Source organism: Heteronotia binoei, chromosome 9 (genome assembly GCF_032191835.1).
Source record: "Heteronotia binoei isolate CCM8104 ecotype False Entrance Well chromosome 9, APGP_CSIRO_Hbin_v1, whole genome shotgun sequence".
Classification (NCBI taxonomy): Eukaryota; Metazoa; Chordata; class Lepidosauria; order Squamata; family Gekkonidae; genus Heteronotia; species Heteronotia binoei.
The window spans coordinates 93,598,701-93,612,424 of record NC_083231.1 but is presented as its reverse complement, the minus strand read 5'-3'; positions in this window follow the sequence as shown (position 1 = coordinate 93,612,424).

Here is a 13,724-nt window from a genome sequence, read left to right as displayed (position 1 = left end):
TCACCACTGTACTATTGGGGTTTTCTCAGATGACTCTTGTATGTTCCTTTTGAGTTTTTCTCCCCCACCCCTCTGTTTATTCCTTTGTTGTTCCATATTAATCTCCTCTTGAAGCTGTCAGTCATAGTACTAGCCTTTTCTCCAATGTTTTTGAATTCACGTTGACCCTTTACTGGCAGAGACTGCTCTTTTAAAGGAAATATGCAGCAGACGTTGGGGATAACTATTAAAGGCTAGAGTGAAATAAGCCAGTATTTTAAATTCAAAAGTCATCATGCAGGCTGTCTTGGGCTTTCCTCTCACAAGTTTAAAGAACCTCTGAGAGCATGTTCTTGGGAAGAGACTGATACCCTTGGATTGGAGCCATATGCAGAGGTGAACTCGCTAGGCTCCCCTCTCCCAATTATTCCTTCCTGGCCTCAATTCTCAGTGGGAACTGTACATCTTTGGGTTGTTGAGTGGGTGAACAAGATGGGCAGTTTTAAAAATTATTAAAGATGCTATGTACCAGTCTGTGAGAGATAAAACAATATGCTTGTAATGTGAATTCTGTAACATCTTCTACTTGAACCTGCCCAGTATAAGGTGGGCACCGAGATCAAATTTTCCCCCTGAATAAGCAAATAACCATAGTCGTTTTCGCACTCACCTCCAGCCGGCGCGACCCCCTCTTCACCGCGCAGGATCTGCGCGGATTTCGCACTAAATGCCGCGGAGCAGCCTTTTGCACCGGAAACTCCCGTCACAAAAGCCGCTCAAACGTAAATCGCCCAAAAGCAGTTTGGCGTTTGCGCGGCTTTTGCGACGGGAGTTTCCGGCGCAAAAGGCTGCTCCGCAGCATTTAGTGCAAAATCCGCGCAGATCCTGCGCGGTGAAGAGGGGGGTCGCGCCGGCTGGAGGTGAGTGCGAAAACGACCCATGAGTTTGGTATTGCAAAATTACTCTTTTCATGGACACAGGTTTTGTGCACACATGTACACATATGTGCGTAGATGTGCATATATCTGAACCAGGGGGTCACCAACTTTTCTTTAACAAGGAATTCTTCTGAATAATAAAAAATATACCAAGCTACTCTGCTCACCGTAACCCCCAGCATGTTGCTGAATTTTGTTCTGCCCTAGAAACAGAACATGGACTTTGAAGAGCACCAGAAATGAAGCTATCGGTGAAACACTACAGAGCGATATCCTATGAAATAAAAGCTTTAAAAGGAAAGCCTACAGCAGATCTTTTTGTGCTCGTTTCCTGGATTTTCTAGGGAATCGTGAGCTATTCAGCAGCAAGCCAGCAAGCTACTGGTAGCTCATAATCTCTTGAGGACTCCTCTGAACACTTGTGAGAAATGTATTTTCTTAGCTGGACTAGATGAAACTACAGACCCTTTGTGGTATGTTGTTCCAGCTTGGTTTAAATATTTATATCCCATCTTTCCTTTTCTGCCCAAGGTGGTTTACAAATATGACCACAAAACCTCAAGCAATGCAATTAAGAACATTCTGCAGAAGTGAAGTATAGAGCCAAACAGAATGTCACAAAGAAGACTGATTGCCCACCAAAGAATCTGTTTGTTTGCAAATTAGGACACATACTACTCAAATCAAATTACTTTTACAAAGAATGCTTTTGTAGGGCGAATGAAAGGCAATCAGAGTTGGTGACTTTGGACCATGACTGGAAGACCATTTCAATCCCAGTAAGAGACGTGGCTCATGGGAAGGAAAAGAACAAGAGCAGAAACTTCCAAATGAACCACAACCGTGCCAGTGTGGTATAGTGGTTAGGGTGTCACTCAGGTTTAAATACCCACTCATGCTGTGGAAACTCATTGGTTGACCTTGAGCCAGTCACACACACTCAGCCTAACCTACCACACAGGGTTGTTGTAAGGATAAAATGGAGGAGAGGAGAATGATGTAAGCTGTTGTGGGCCTCATTGGGACGAAAGATGGGATATAAGTTAAGAGAATATATATGTACAAGTACATGGACTATTGGATATAGCATTTGAAGCTACATCAGTGTTCCTGATATCAGCAGAAAATAGCAGTGTATTCCTGAATTTGCTTTCCAAATAAATCTTTATTCTTTGTGTCACCTGGATATGAAGAAAGGGATTTGAGGGTGATAGCTACCTGCTGAAATTTTGCCTCAGCATGATACCTGCCTTGATAATTATTAAAAAGTCACATACTGTGGTTTTGAGGATAGGAAAGGAAAGGTCCCCTGTGCAAGCACCAGTCGTTTCCAACTCTGGGGTGACGTCGCTTTCACATTTTCACGGCAGACTTTTTACAGGGTGGTTTGGCATTGCCTTCCCCAGTCATCTACACTTTTGCCCCAGCAAGCTGGGTACTCATTTTACCGACTTCGGAAGGATGGAAGGCTGAGTCAACTTCGAGCCGGCTACCTGAAAACCCAGCTTCTATCGGGGATCGAACTCAGGTCGTGAGCAGAGCTTAGGATTGCAGTACAGCTTTAACACTCTGCTCCACGGGGCTAATCACAGGGAGCAGCATATGGAACTGTCACCGTTTTTTGACAGAGAAAGAATCATATGTAATATCACAACACTTGCAGCTCCATGATCTGTGAATAGACAGGGGAAACCATAACAGTTTCTAAATTCACAGAAGTTAACAGATGAACACACAGACATACAATCAGGCAGCAATCCAGAAAGCTTCTGTAGGTGTGTGCTTGTACCCTCATGGATTTTTTATTCCCCGCTAAATAGGAGTCCCTTCCCTAGAATTCTGCCTTATAAAGTGTGATCGAGTCGTGGGTTGCTGGGCTCGCTCACCAGGATCTCACCTTCGTGGCCACTATAATATAGTGGGTTCAACACAAGGAAAAGGCGAGGTAGTGATCATAGCTCTTTTTTTCAGTATGGCATAGTAAGGACTGCACTCTAGGACTACTGAACTGGGCCAATGGGGCCAACTATATGCACCTCAGAGCTCCCAGTCAAGCACCTTATTGGACCATTCAAGCCAGCAGGGGGTCCATGACTGGAGCAGGGCAGCAGAGATTTGGATCCTACTGTCCATTGTTCCCGAGTCCCCAAGCTCAGTCCTACAGGCTCCAATGAGCCAGGCAGGAACACCCTATAATACACACTTAGATCATATACACAACAGTGAACTTGGAGCAATCGCATGCAGCATTGCTGGGAATGAAGGCCTATACAGTGTTTCTTTGCACTTGCACACTAGGACTCCAGAGGGGGCAACTGAGCTAATAAACTGGATAGGCAAGATTCCCGTGTATCCTTCCTCTTGCCTGTTCTGCTGGTGTCTCTTCCTATCTTCTGGTTGCCTTGTTGCTCTCTCCATGACTCCACAAGGAAAAGATGTGCTTTCAATATCTTTCTCCAACCTTTAGTCAGAAAAACAGATAGAATGCTCAGTTTGTTTTCCCATAACAGTATTGATTTCTTTGGCAATAAAGAACAATCTTTTTTCCCTAAAGCATCAAGCCTTGTGTGGACTTTTATTTTTAAAGCAGTCTTCCTCTTCCACTGTGCAAGAAATCTAACCTACTTTACAGAGGATAAAATGGAAGACGGAAGCAAGATCTATACAAGCCAGAGACCCTTGAAGGCAGGGTGGGGTTAAAAAAAAATGTACTCACTACAACAGAAATCAACCACCTTGCAGGTTTTTAATTTCTTGTTACCCCGCCCATTAATTGTCTTTTCTAGGGAGTGATCTTTGCCTTTTAGTCCTTTTGGCAATCTTCTTTCTGTTTTTAATTCCGCTTCTGAAAAATGCAAAAGAGGGGAGTGAGAGCGGCATAAGGCTAACTGGAAATCGGTCCCAGTCTCATTAGTACCACTGCCTATTTCCCTCCATACACATACACCAGCCTGTCCTAGAGTAGCCTCACCTGGCAATCCTGGAAGCTGTTGGGCCTAGACCATGGAGAGGAGGAGTGGTATGCAACAAGGTGAGATCACTTCTGAGTGAAGACATAGAAAGGACATATTAACATTTATAGCCCACCTTTTCTTGTAGTTCAAGGCAGCTTACAAAACATTTCTAGATAAACCATAATAAAAGAAAGCATCACCATGTCAAGCAATGCCCTAAGAATTCATAGAATCATAGAGTTGGAAGGGACCTCCAGGGTCATCTAGTCCAACCCCCTGCACAATGCAGGAAACGCACAAATACCTACCCCAAATTCACAGAATCTTCATCGCTGTCAGATGGCCATCTATCCTCTGTATTAAACCTCCAAGAAAGGAGAGCCCACCACCTCCCAAGGAAGCCTGTTCCACTCAGGAATCATTCTACGGTCAGAAAGTTCTTCCTAATGTTGAGCCGGAAACTCTTTTGATTTAATTTCAACCCATTGGTTCTGGTCCTACCTCCCGGGGCCACAGAAAACAATTCCACACCATCCTCTATATGACAGCCCTTCAAGTACTTGAAGATGGTGATCATATCACCTCTCAGCCGCCTCCTCTGCAGGCTAAATATGCCCAGCTCCTTCAATCTTTCCTCATAGGACTCGGTCTCCAGACTTCTCACCATCTTCATCGCCCTCCTCTGGACCCGTTCCAGCTTGTCTATATCCTTCTTAAAATGTGGTGCCCAAAACTAAAGACAATACTCCAGGTGAGGTCTTACCATAGCAAAGTAAAGCAATACTATCACATCACATGATCTGGACACTATACTTCTGATGATACAGCCCAAAACTGCATTTGCCTTTTTAGCCACCGCATCACACTGTTGACTCATGTTCAGCGTATGATCCACTAAGACCCTGAGATCCTTTTTGCACATACTACTGCTAAGACAAGTCTCCCCCATCCTATAACTATGCATGGGATTTTTCCTACCCGAATGCAGAACTTTACATTTATCCCTGTTAAAATTCATTTTATTGGTTTTAGCCGAGTTTTCCTGCCTGTCAAGGTCATCCTGTTTCTGTCTTCTGTATTTGCAACACCTCCCAATTTAGTATCATCGGCAAATTTAATAAGCATTCCCTCTATTCCTTCATCCAAATCATTTATAAAGATGTTGAACAAAACAGGTCCCAGGACAGATCCTTGAGGCGCTCCACTTGTCACTCTCAGTTCCCCCAATCTCTATTGTAAAGTCCATAGAGACTGGGGAAATGCCTAGAACATCAATCAGTATAGTGATGCATTCTCCCCCCCCCTTTTTTCGCCTCCTTTGAGCAAAACTAAGGAAATAGTATCCCCGCTCTCCATTTCTTTGTGTTCACTCAGTGGAGCTGAGGCCTGCCCCTCAAACTCTCATTTCATTTCTCCTTCTTCATCTGTTTTGGCTTGACCTCTTCTCTCTGGTAGAGACTCGTGCTCCACAGCACATGACAATTTTCTATTACTGGTGTAAAGCCGACGAAGTAATTGACTTTGTCTTTTACCAAGCAATATTTTTTTTAAAAAAAAAAAAAACAAACTTCTGAGTATTTTATTCATCTTTAATGATGCGAGTAGCACTACATATTTGTGCAAAGCATTGAATTTAAGCAATATAAACACAATCTATTCCCAGATAAATACAAAATTATTCTCCATGCGAGGCCTGTGAAAGGGAAAAAATACTGATGTGATCCATTCAAGAAAGATACTTTTAAGTTTAAAATCCTTAATGAGCACAATTGAAGCAGGCTCATTAATTCTAGTGTCCCAGAGAGCCCACACAATTCCATAAATATAGTCATTAGGAAAATGCACTACTTCCCCCCAAATTAGATTCTGTAGCATCTAACTCAAGTCAAAAAGAGCAATCCTCCACATAGCAACCATAGATGCCAAGGCACCTTGCCAGTTGTGTTTCTACCTGCCTGCTTTGCTTCCCCTGCTTGCTTGCTTCCTGACCCCTTTTCCACACTCCTGCTTTTCTCTTTTCAGATCTTTCATCTCTGTTCTCATTCACACCCCCTCCATTTTCCTTTGCTTTCACAGCTGTTGATTCTCCCTTTCCCTGCCTTCCTTTTGCAATTGAGTCTCTCTGTCATTAGCCTGTACCTCACACACCAGTCTAAGACACACTGAAGCTGGTGGGAAGGTGGAACAGTTGCAGTGCTGGTAGTAGTGTGATTGGGAGATGTGGGGAGAAGCAAGTTTCCACTGCCTGTCACAAAGTCTAAGCAGTAGGTGCAGCTTAAAAGGGAGGACGGACATCTGAGCTTGCATCTTGGCTCTGTTTGTCTTCATTTGTGAGTGTGTTTTGAAACCATTTCACTAGCAACATAAGGGGAGGCAGGGCTTTTTTTGTAGAAAAACGCCCAGCAGAAATTTATTTGCATAATAGACCACACCCCCTGGTGCCAAGTCAGCCAAAACTGCATTCCTGCTCAAAAAAAATCCCCTGGGGAGGAGACCCTCCTTGCGAGAAGAAAAGAAAAGAAATATGGAAAGAGCTGGGAACGATGGGACAAAAGGAAGAGCAGTGTGCAGGATTTAAGTTTTTCTCATCTCAGCCGGGGTCATACACCCTCTGCCCAGCCACATTTAAAGTACTTTCAAATCCACTCCAAATACAATCAATACACTTATAGAGGTGGGAAGGCAGCATGGTATAGCCCAATCTTTTCCATATCTCAGAACTTAAGCAGGAGTACCCTGGGAGATCACTAAGGAAGCGGAAGACAATGGTAAACCACCTCTGCTTTTTTTTTTTGCCTTGAAAGCCCCTTGCTGGGGTCACCATGAGTCAGTTGTCACTTGACAGCACTTACATATGAATGTGCACGTTTATGGATGCCATGGTATTCTGTTGGATTCCCTAAAAGGGTCTCCAAATCCATAAAGCCTTGCAGTTGGCAATTAAGACAACACACCACAATTTATTTCAATAAATGAGAAGTGGGCAAACACCTCTTCCACAGTGAAGACGGAGGCAAAAAATACATTCAGCTTCTCAGCCATTTCCCTATCATTCTTCAGTAATCCAGTTCCCCCTTGGTCATCCAAGAGCCCCACTGCCTCCCTGACTGGTTTCCTGCTTCTAACATATTTGAAGACATTTTTATTGTTGGTCTTTATATTTTTTGCAATATGCTTCTCATATTCCCTTTTGTCTGCCTGATCACAGACTTGCATTTTATTTGCCACAGCCTGTGTTCCCTTTTATTAACCCTGGGACTATCTTCTCACCACTTAAAGTAATCCTTCTTACCTTTTACAGCTTCCATTACTTTGTTTGTTAATTATGCAGGCCTTTTTCTATACCTTTCCTTTCTATGCCTTTCCTTTCCTTGTGCCTTTCCTAACTTGTGGTATATTTTTTTATCTGAGCTTCTAGGATTGTAGTTTTAAATAGTCTCCAAGTTTCCGCAAGGGGTTTGACCCGTTTTACATTTCTTTTCAGTTTCCTCTTCACATACCCCCTCATCTCAAAGAAGTTACCCCTTTTAAAGTTAAAAGTGGTTATGTTGGCCTTTTAGGACAACTCCCTATTTATACAAATGTTGAACTCAATAACATTATGATCACTGTTCACAAGCAGTACAATCACTTTTACATCTCTCACCATGTAACTCCCAGAGTTGTTATTTCAACCCATATACAAACCCAGCTTTCTGATACACTTTACCACTACTCTCCCAACACAACTCCAGGGAGGCAGTGGGGCCCTAGGATGATGAAGGGGTAAAAGGAAAGATGATAGGGAAATAGCTGAGAAGCTGAATGCATTTTTTGCCTCCATCTTCACTGTGGAAGATGAGAAGTGCTTTCCCATTGGAAGCCTATTCCAGTTTGAGGTTGAAGATCTTGCTATCACATATAGGTAGGCAGATGGTACTCTAGATGTACACAAGAAGGATGACATTAGAGTCAGTCCTACTAAAGATGAAAAGAAGGTGCCAAGTTTATTTCAGATTGAGAAGCATATTGTAGCAGCAAGCATGAGGCACAACCAGATAAAGGTCTGCCCCAGCATCACTCAAAGGGGGTAGTGAAGACTTTTATGTGTGGAAGAGCTGTCACAAATCCAACACTCTAGGCAAATGTTTCATCTCATATTAAACACAGTATTTATTAGTAGAGGCAGATCACACATGATGAGCCATCAAATGATGCTCATTCACATGTGAACAGGCCCAAAGGGGACTCTAGATTACATTTGGACTTCACCATGTTTTTAAAAAAGTAAGTGTGATGGACAGGAGACTGAAAGGGAAAACTGCCACTCAGCTGTTTTGATACCTGAGCCCATGGGAGTGCTGCTTCAGCATCCAGTCTCCTTCCAGAGGTGGGCTGAGGACTTCCTGAGAGAGAGTGCAGAGAGAAGAGGGAAATTGCCTTAGCATCAGACAGTTTTGTGTATAGTTCTGCCTGGTAGAGTGGCAGAGTGGTTTATCTCTACTTCCGGGAGTGGATAGTTGTAAGCCCTGTCTCTGGTATTGAGTAGACCTGGTAACTACAAGTTTTAAAGAGAATTCACCACATAGCCTGTACCTAAATATTTTTTCTTTGTTGTTTTATTAAACCTTGTGCTTCATCTATCTCTGTGCATTCAGCTAAATTCAAGCCTTATCGGTATTTTATTTTTATATATACTGTTGCAGCTGGAAATAGATTTGGCATATTATCCAAAATGACCAGACTCTGAAAATATTTGGGTTTCTTGGGGCTGCTGGATTCTGCAGCAAGTAGACTCCCTTTAAATGCCTTCAGGGTGAACTCGCCTCCCCCACCACCACCATTGAAATAAAAGAAAGGATGGGCACTTTCTTCGGCACCCATAAATTGGCCTTTGTGGGGTTGAGGAAAGGCACCAGGAGTTATGCTACAAATCTGGTGTCTCTCAAAAAAATAGTCCCCCCCCCCCGAGCCCCAGATACCCCAGATCAGTTCTTCATTATACCCTCTGGAGATCATTGACTATAATGGTCCCCATAGGGCATAGTGGAGCTGAAAAAATTCAGGTTTCCCAAATATTCCCCGAATCTGAATACCATACCAGTACTGGGATTTGGGAATATTGGAAAATACTGGGGATTCTTTTGGTTCAAGTCCAATTCAAGAAATATCTGGGGACTTTGGGAGTGGAGCCAGGAGACATTGGGGGTGGATCCAGGAGCAAGGGCGTGACAAGCATAATTGAACTCCAAAGGAGTTCTGGCCATCACATTTAAAGGGACAGCACACCTTTTTAAAAGCCTTCCTTCCATAGGAAATAATGAAGGATAGGGGCACCTTTTGGGGGGGCTCATAGAATTGGACCTACTGGTCCAATCATTTTGATACTTGGGGGGTATTTTAGGGAGAGGCACTAGATGCTATACTGAAAATGTGGTGCCTCTACCTCAAAAAACAGCTCCCTCAGAGCCCCCGATACCCGTGGATCAATTCCCCATTATTCCCTATGGGAATCCTTCTCCATAGGGAATAATTGCCCAGTAGACATTTCCCTACTCCCTGTGCCGCTTTCTGATGACCTTAAAGTGGGGGGGGGCTCCAAACCTGGGGATTGGCAACCCTCTCTCTCTCTCTCACACACACACTTACTGGGTCTGGTTCCTCCACAACGACATCTGAAAAGAACAGGGGCTATGCTGCTCCCCCCCCCCTCTCTCTCTCTCACACACACTTTTAGTTGCTCTGAAACTAAAGCAAAACAAGCTGAGGGACTGTGTTGCTGACCCTTCCCATGAAGTACTTCCTGCTCAACTTTAAAGGCACACACACACATTTTGAAACAGACCTGTTTGCAGGTTTCTAAATCTGCCCAAGACCTAGAGCTGCATGGTGGCTGAGGGGGCAGGGCTTCCCCTGCCAGCCAACTGGCTGGGGGCGGGGGGCGGGGGGAAGCCTGTAACACCAGGGGATCCCCCGCTGGAACCTGGGGATTGGGAAGCCTAACCTGAACCCATAAAATACAAGGTGGTTGGGGGGTTTTTGAGCACTCATACTTTATGTACCGTTCATGGCAGCAACCCAGAGCCTTTACACTTGCTACCCTATCTTGTAACTGAGAAGAAGGCTCAAATCTCTCTCTCTTTCTCCCTCTGTGATATAATGCCTCCATTGAAAAACTCTGGCCTTCCAGTTTGCTGTCCAGTGAAGTAACATGTTATGATGCACACATGCCCTGAAAGCTTGAACTGCCCTTTACTGCACACATTTTCCTGTATACTCAAAATAGCCCATGTACAATTTAAAAGCTTATGAAAAGCCGGCAAGTCTTCAAGTAAAAGTGAAGGATTTAAACACAGATTATAGGAGTACAATAGCACTAATTCATATATAAAGAAGTGTTGTTGAATGACTCATCTGTTTCTCTATCTAAATGTGTTCAACCAAGGCCAAGCTTGCAATATTCATGCTTGGTTAGAAAAACTGAAAAAAATGCCCTTTTTTATTAATGTGGTAGTTTATAACCTCAATTATTTTTCCTGAGCATGCAGATAAAAGACTTCTCCTGCAAAATACTTTTGGGGGGGAGGGGGGCGAATTCTCAAGGATCACTCATTGTAGCTCAGTGGTTTATTATGAAATACTGTATTTCTTTAGATAAGAATAATGAATGGGCAATTTGCCACTAATGGCCAACGGATGTATCCTTTCTGAAGTTTGCAGACATGTGTCAGAATCTTGACAAGTTTATATTTGATTCTGATAATCAAATATGAACTTTGTATCCCTAGACATTTTAATTGAACAGCTTTAAAATGCATAACCTAAAGGTCCAGAAGACACATAAAGAGAATGTCCTGCTTTTATTATAATGGAGAATGACGCTTTGTGCCTTTTGGGACAGAATTATTGTGGCTTTTAGTGACTACAAATGGAAGATTCAGGGGTTGGAAAAGTGGAAAGACTAGGACAAGAACAGTTATTCAGAATCAGGCTAAAGCCAACTTTTCCTCTCCAGATCTAATGGGTTGCGGTGCCTCACATGTATTAAGCACAATATGATTTTTTATTTTAATAATTTAACTGATTTAAAACCTAGTATCCCTACAGGCTAACCACCTATAGACTTTCATGGTAGCTGAAAAATACATGCGCTCGAATACCACAATAATACACATACATATGTGGGGGGGGGCAGGTTCAGAAAACTAGACTAGACATATCCTAACATCCCTCAAACTAAAGATGTCCTAACATCCCCCATTCACAGGCCAATGGCCCATTTAAATATAACCTTGTACAGCTTTTGAAAAGCTCATGAATAGCAAGGAACACTAGCCTTCTTCAGCAGACAGGAGGGAGGCTGTCCGCACACAGAAAACCCTGCTCCTTTCCTCAGCTAATTTTACCTTAGTCAAAAGAGACGTGCAGAACAGTGCCCTCTCTGGAGGTCTCATCATCTAAGAGGGTTCATATGGGATGAGGCTCCAACCCCACACTGTTCACGCCTTTAAAAACTCAGGACTGGCATTTTGAATTGGGCCTGAAAATGAAATGCAAGGCACGGCACAGGCACAATATGCTCTGTCCAGATAAATCTTGTGCTATGGCAGTAGGATACACAAGCGCGTGACTCTGAACAGCATCCCTTCTTCTGTGTGAGTACTGATGTCATTAGGACAGGGAATTATCTCAATATGGGCCATCTGTTGTGAGCATCGATGGCAGAGCTGAAGTAGTGATATCACTTTGCTGCCGGCTTCCCTGTGGCCTTATGGAGCAATAGTATGATGTTGCTCAATACCATCCCTGCTGCATTATAATGAAAAAGTACTATTGCCATCACAGTCACGTTCACAGAAATATTGTTAGCCAGTTTGGTATAGTGGCTAAGTGCACGGACTCTTATCTGGGAGAACCAGGTTTGATTCCCCACTCCTCCACTTGCAGCTGCTGGAATGGCCTTGGGTCAGCCATACCTCTCATAGGAGTTGTCCTTGAAAGGACAGCTGCTGTAAGAGCTCTCTCAGCCACACCTACCTCACAGGATGTCTGTTGGGGGGGGGGGGAGAAGGTAAAGGAGATTGTGACCACTCTACAACTCCAAGATTCAGAGTATAGGGTGGGATATAAATTCAATATCTTTTTTTATAAGCATGAAGTTTTTAAAAAATCTGCTTTTAAAACGTCTTATTTATTGATTTTAAAACATTTTGAAGCTAACATTTATCCCACATAGTTGAAACTCAAGGTGGTTAACAACAATAAAACAAGCCCAAAATAACATAACAAAATAATACATAACTAAAACTGCCTGCAGGGAGGGAAAAACCCCTTTCAAAATAAAGTCCAATGGAGACGGCACTTTTTCAAGACACCCACAATCATCTTGAAAAGCCAAGGGTCATATCCCTGATGATGCTGTGCAGTGCACATGGCTTGGAGCATGGATGGCATGAGCACTTGCAAGGAAGTGGGTGGGGCCAGGGTGGATGGGCAGCAGTGGAGGCACGTGGTCCGTGGCAGCAGGCTCCATCAGAAGCCCTGACCCCAGCAGCTGCCCCACCTCAGTGTATGCTGATGCCGACTGTAATGTACTGAAACCGAGACAGTTGGAAGGCAACATTCTTTATTGTGAGCACATTACAAGAGAGAGAGCACGCGGGCCGGGCCCCGCTTATATACATTGCCCGGAACTGCCCCCTGGATTGACCAGGCCAATCCTGGTCCATCCAAACTTCCAGCCACAGGTCCTGGTGGGTGGGGTGAATGGCGAGCTACATCCAGGGACCCTGGGGTCGCCTTTTGTAGGGCTCGCCATGCGGTGCACTTTAAAGTCAATACATAACACCGACCATGCATCAAGAAGAGTTAAAGAGGGGGTAGTGAATTTCACATACTGACTTAAGGCAATCAACCTGATCTTCTATTGCAACCCTTCAAGATTCCCTTGAATACTGAATATAAGAGGAGCCTTTTACTGTTATGGAATGTGAAGCGTTAGTCACCATGGAACTTGGAAAAGAGGTCAGCCTTTCAACTCTTTGCTAACTAGCCTTTTATACCCATTATCACGGTATATTTTTAGAGGGCTCAAGGAACTGCATAATGCATGCAGTGAATGGCTTTGACATACTTCACTGAAGTCTTCCTATGGACTATGCACAGAGGAAATGGTATAGTCAGGTAAATAGTTTTGGAAGTTTGTGCATCTATGGGAAAGGGATAACATAATATCAGGCATAGCCAGTGGCCCATGCCCTTGCACTTGACATCTATTATCTCGGTCACCCTTACAACTGCACTGTAAGGCAAGCCTTTGTTGTTAACCTTAGGTTTCAGATTCAAGGAGAGAGATTCAGACAAGTAAGATTTGAACTAGCAAACTTTCTGATTCATTACTTACATTCAATTACTTACATTCAATGTAATAATATTATGATTCATTACTTACATTCTATTACTTACATTCAACGTGATAATATTTCATTATCCAGGGCTTTTTTTGTAGCAGGAACTCCTTTGCATATTAGCCTACACCCCTTGATGCAGCCAATCCTCCAAGAGTTTACAGAATTCTTCTTACAGGGGCCACTGTAAGCTCTTGGAGGACTGGCTGCATCAGTGGGGTGTAGTCTAATATGCAAAGGAGTTCTTGCTACAAAAAAACCCTGCATTATACTATTTGCATAATTTATGGGGTACAGGTTTACCACTGATGAGAAGCAATAGTGGCCCTCATGAACACGATTATTGTCTGAATCAGCTCAATTTGTGTCTTGGTTGATTCACACTGGTATATATACCTCATTTGCTGACTTACCACCTGACGGCTTGGAGCCAAACATGTTAACAGCCTCCCTCTGGAAAGTTATTA